The sequence below is a fragment of the Pimephales promelas genome, chromosome 13 (genome assembly GCF_988280905.1).
Source record: "Pimephales promelas chromosome 13, fPimPro1.hap1.1, whole genome shotgun sequence".
Taxonomy (NCBI): Eukaryota; Metazoa; Chordata; class Actinopteri; order Cypriniformes; family Leuciscidae; genus Pimephales; species Pimephales promelas.
In genome coordinates, this window is record NC_142781.1 from 31,597,131 (window position 1) to 31,603,130 (window position 6,000).

At 36.2% G+C, this 6,000-nt stretch overlaps 1 protein-coding gene across 1 annotated transcript in view; it reads right to left on the minus strand.

Annotated features, from left to right (window-relative positions):
• Positions 1-6,000, minus strand: part of fermt1 (FERM domain containing kindlin 1) — a 37,957-nt gene extending 31,957 nt beyond the window's left edge. Inside the window, exons 1-3 of the mRNA XM_089118886.1 lie at positions 5,900-6,000; positions 5,412-5,474; positions 3,172-3,272 (exon numbers count right to left, since the gene is read on the minus strand). The gene's annotated coding sequence lies outside the window, so the exon portion shown is untranslated. The remainder of the gene's footprint in view (positions 1-3,171; positions 3,273-5,411; positions 5,475-5,899) is intronic.

A 6,000-nucleotide genomic window follows, 5' to 3' on the forward strand; every position in this document is an offset into this window, starting at 1 on the left:
TAAAAAGGGAGCTGAACTTCTATGCTACTGTTTGTTCCACTTTATGGAGCCTGAGGTAATATGATTACTTAACCAGGTTAGGAAAATAGAATGTTTCGTTCTTAGCTAGAATTTGACATAATGACAAGGGGGGCCCAGTCTTTCTCAATGATCCATACACAAACCGAGTGAGAGGGCCTTTTTCTCATTCTCAGCGACGGGAACGGAAACAGCCAAATGAATCAAAGATGAATTACAGTCTCTATATGAGATAACTGTGTGATCTGAGAATTAATTACATGTCTGCTTTTAAATAGGACCTCTGTCTCCTCTCATTTAGCTTATCTTCTGTCTTTTAAAACGCCGCATGGCTCACATCCACGTTAGCAGGTCTACAGGCAATAGAGAATTTAGAAAAAAAAGGTTGGGGACACTGACTTTGAGCCAGATTGTTTGGTAGAGCTTGGTCTGTAATGCTTCATGCGATTTCTGTTTGATTAATAGTGTTGTGTCACGATGCAGAGAAATGAGGCGCAGATTATGCACTCCATCTTTTAAAATTATGCACGTACTGAGCTCAATCTCAATTGTTTATCCAACACAGGACTTTTGCTTAAAAAGTCTCCTCTAGAGTTTCAGAAGATGACTCAATGTTTCAAACTCAAGATAAACTCAAATATTTCTCAGCAAATTCATCCTGTATCAAATTATCTGCGCTGAGAACTTCAATTTAACAAGAAAAAAACATGTATATTCAAAGATGATGAATTAAAGTGATCAAAAGTGCCAGTTAAGTGATTTTTAAAATGTAAAAAAATACCAAAAAAAAAAACATTCTATTTATTATCTAATTCTGGAAAAAAGTATCAGTTTCCACAAAAATGTGAAGCAGCACAACTGTTTTCAACATTAATAATAATCAGAAATGTTTCTTGTAGTTTTCTGAGGGATCATGTGACACTGAAGACTGAAGTAATGATGCTGAAAATTCAGCTTTTCATCACAGAAATAAATTACATTTTAAAATATATTAAAATAGAAAACAGTTATTTTAAACTATAATAATATTACTGTTTTTACAGTATAAATAAATGCAGCCTTGGTGAGCAAAAGAGACTCCTTTCTAAAACATTTAAAAAAAATCTTACTAACCCCAAACTTTTGAAAGGTATGTATCTCTAAGCAATAAAATGTTTTTCTGGTTTTAGCTTATTGTGGGTTATTTACAACATTATTTCTATGGGCAGCATTTGAGACATGCTGACGATTACCACAGACGAAAACAGTAAAACAGCAGGCGAGAGGGCAGCACCGTGAATAAACATTTCAAGTATGCGACTATCACAGTGTTTTTAAAGTATAACCATAACACGTGTTTGCTTGAGACCAGTGTAACGGATTCATTTCCCAACCTTGTCTGCACAAAGATAAAAACAATCTTTGTTTTAACCCATGTCATGATCAGCTAAAAACAATAAACCTGGGTATCCGCTCAAGGATATCAGGAAGGAACAAAAAAAAGGAGTGTGATGTAGTTTGGAATAGCATAGTATGCAGGAAGTCCAATGCATATCCAATAGAAATTCTCATCAATCTTATGTGTCTCATTTGCATAGGGTGAGCAAAAATATCATCTAAACCTCAAACACCAATAAAAATAGCACACAACATATTGCACAATGTGCAATATGCCATATACTGTAGTATTTATTCTGAAAATAACTATTTGTTTACGTGAAGCAAACTCCAGGGATTAAGTCAGTAATGCAAATCCAGACATTCATCCACCAAAGGGACAATTATTTGAATTTATTAAAACAAATTTGTTCCGAAGTATTCGTGCTTTAACAAAGGTAGTTAAGTCATGACAACTCGTAGAGAGTTTGGGATGGTGATGGACATGACAGTGTTAATGTATTTGGTCTTGGTGGATTAGATCTGCTACACTGCTGCAGCAGAGCAAGTACACTGCCAATACATCCACAGACATGCTGCTGTGAACATGAAAGACATACAACTGCTGCTGAACATAACATGAAATTACTTGTAGCAGATCTATAGAGTTGGAGCAGAGCAGGGAGAGGTGGAGGGTTTCTGACTGCTTGCAGCATACACAGAAACTAACTATTTAAAAGTAAAGCAGGAGGCTCATTGGCTGCAGAAATCCAATCAGCTTGAGCCATGTTAGATGATGTCATTGTTTGCAGATTTAAATAAGAATCTATCAGCCTGCATAATCTAGAGTTCCATGACTGAATTATGAGTGCATGCGGGACTAATCCACTGAAAAACAGTGACTTTTTTTCTTATATATTATAATTGATTGCATGCCACAAATGCTAACCATAGACATTAAGTGCCGAACCCTAACCATATATATATATATGCATATATATATTATTATTGCATATGAAATATTATTATTATGATACATTACATTTATGCTCTAGTACTAGGCCTTCATTACTGTGTAAAAATTTTCAGATTCATGCTGGATTTTTTATTTTATTTTTTTGACACATGAAGAAAATATATTTAGTTTTTTTTTCACATTTCCCATTCATTTCAATGTGGGGATGGAATATATTCATATTGACCCCGAAGACCAGAAGTGTAAACATTTTTTTTTTTTACATACCTTCAGAACAACCGAATCAAACCCAGTTTTTGTGTGTGTATAGATAGATAATGTATGAAAAGTCACAAAATCTTATTCCACTGAGATTTTATTAAGTAAAAGTCGATTGGGGTCGTATAGACCCCATGACCCGATTGAGGGCTACATAACCATATAGGAAGACACATCATGGCCATATTCCATTGTGAAATGGTTGGGAGAGATGAAGAATTAACCTCTTGGTGGAAATAACATCACAACATTTGTTTCCACCAAGAGGTGCATCAATGAAAGATTTTGTATTGACAATGCAAGAGACCCTCTGAGCACTCTGTAAAGTCTCCTCCAGCACATCCCAAAGACTTTCAATAAATTTAAGGTCTGGACTTAAATTTAAGGTTTCAGTGTAAATTTAAAGTCTGGACCTTCATGTGCGAAAATGATTATTCATGCTCACTCCCAACCATTCTTTCACAATTTGAGCCTGGTGAATCTTGACATATTAATTCACTGACTATTTTTAAATAGTGTACATTTTATACTGCACAGATTCAGTTCAAAAGTAGGTTACTTACTGAAGTATGATCTGAGTATGAGCTCTTCCTGTTTCATCTGTAAGGTGGTCTCTGAACATCAGGTGGAAGGGGTACCAGCAGATTCAGGGAGGTCTTCGAACCTGGATCAAAGAGGTGTATTCTTGAGCATCTGGGGTTTGTTTACGACAATGTTAGTGGCACATTACTGTAATGGAGTGTGTGACGAGAGAGAGAGAGAGAGAGAGAGAGAGAGAGAGAGAGAGAGAGAGAGAGAGAGAGAGAGAGAGAGAGAGAGAAGGCGAATTACAGGCACAGTGTTTACCCACGCGGATGAATAGACATCAGCCGCTATTTGATTCTCTGCTGTAATTTAAGGCAGTGTTTGATCCAGCTGATTATTCTCTACACTTTGTGAACCCAGAGCAGTTTTTCACAGAGATAAATAGAGCAAACAGGCAATTAAGTCACATGACCCATGCGGGTTGGAAACTTGCTGCATACTGATTATTGCTTACTTACAACAAATGTCTTCATTTACTGTTTTCTTCTGTGAAAATTATTCAGAATAATGTCCTGGACGTAATATAAATACAATTAAAATAAAAACACATTTATTCCTGTGATGTCAAAGCTGAATTTTCAGCATCATTACTCCAATCTTTGGTGTCACATGATCTTTCAGAAATCATTCTAATATGCTGATTTGCTGATCCCAAGAAACATTTATTGTTGCCAATGTTGAAAACGTTTGTGTTGCTTAAAGTTCCCATGAAATCAAAATTAAAGTTTTTTGTCTTTTATTATGAAAATATTAGTCTTACTAATATCAATGACAAAATTTGCATTTATAAGATAAGCATTCAAAACTTACAGTCTCTCACAGTCCACCAATATGGACCAATGATTTTGATGACATCACTCTGCACTTTCAGCTTCACATCTGATTTTTTTCTGTCCCATCAAATGCTCCGCCCCCTACATTATAAACAACTGCCGCTAAAATCGTCACTTGTTCACGTATTTATGGCGCTTTTCCACTGAATGGTACGGTACGGCACGCTTTGGTGCTTTTAAACTAAATGGTACGGTACGGCTCGCTTTAAATCACCGCAGATCACTGATTGGTCAGACGGAATCGTCACTACCAGCGTCATTGTATTTGCGAGACATCAAACCCGCTAGAGTTAAATACGTCAACACATTGAATATTGCAGGGTGGAATAGAAATTTTAAAAGAGTATTTATTAAAATAGAAATCTTTTGTAATATTATAAAAGTCTTTAGTTTATCTTTTGCATCATTACTAAAAAATCTGTGTCTTCAGAAGCCATCTATATTTTTAATAGTAGGTCATTGATGTTGTTCAATTACAAAACATTAGTAAGTCTATTCTTATGCACAATAATATTAGTGTGTGTATTATACACAGTTTCATAAGGCCGATTAAATGCAAGTGTTAAATTCCTACAGCTGGTCGCAATGAAAACATCACCGCCAGGGTTATGTCAATATCAGCTAAGATGCAGAAAAGACAAGCGCAGGCATTTAGATAAGTGTTGATAAGTGCACAATCGCATCTAGCAAAATACACAGTTAAACATGAGGATCCCGTACCGTGCCACAAGAGGCGTGCTCAGTTAAATGTTTACACAGCTGCTCTCAAGATTATTATTATTGTGAAACCACACACTTTTAATGTTGCTGTGTGGATGCCAAGACGTGTCTGCTCTTTACCTCCCTTCTGAGCACTTCCAACTTCTCTCCATACTGAATAGAGCTCAAAGTGACAGATTCATGGGAGATTTGGTGAACGTTCGGCCATTATATCGCACATGTCTCCGGCTGTGTTTTAGAAAGATAAATAAAGAAGTTGTTGCTGATTTTACGGAAGAAAAAAGCCTGTCGTCTGCACCTTACTGGGCCCTCTCTTTATTTAACCTTTCTACAAATACTTGGCATGCTCTATCTGTACAGAGACACTTGAATACTAGTGTCTCTGTACAGATATGCTATTCAATAATAAAAAATAGCGAAGATTTTTACTATTGAAGTAAAATAGCTTAAATGGGAAACATTTTTTGACCCAAAACAAGAATTTTTGAAGAATGTGAATGAATGTGGATTCGTCATAGGGACTGTCAAGTTCAACAACGAACAAAAACCATGTGCTTTTCATGTAAAGCTAAATTGAAACAATGTATAATGTGTGAAGTTCAACATAAATAAAACTGACGTGACTTAATAGGAATTATTTGTGTCTTATTTACTGTAAAACTTGCCTTGAAAAGAGCCTGACAGCTGTAGTCACCATCCACTTTCATTGAAAAGAGCAGCTTGGATGTCTAGAAGAAAGAAAATCACAAATGGGGTGAGTAAAATACTGCCAGAACTGTTTTGATTTTTGGAGGATCTATCTTTTTAAGATCTCAGAAGAGAATCGTACTCGCTCGATATTTGTGTTTAAGTTCTTTAGCCCAAAAGTGTGACTGGAAGGGCAGAAATAGATATGGACAAAACGAATACTTCTAAACTCAGAAATACTTGACAATCATCCCTTTAACAAGTCCATCTGAGGTATGGGATGTACTTGTAAAGGTTCTATGTAAATTGTGTATCTTTCCATTAAATAACACAAGCCTCTCACATGAACTCTCCCCATTTTGTTTGACGTGTACCCAAATGCAGTGTTTAGGTTTGTCTATCTTTGGTATGTGCACTTAAGGTTGCCTCTCAAGTGTAAACCTGCAGGCCAGGAGACACAACCCACCATCAGATGCCTCCAAATATCCCTCTTTGCAGACGTGGTGTCAGTCAGTCGAGCTCAAGTGCCTGTTGAAGACGTTGTCAAAGTTGAGGGGAAAGATTAAT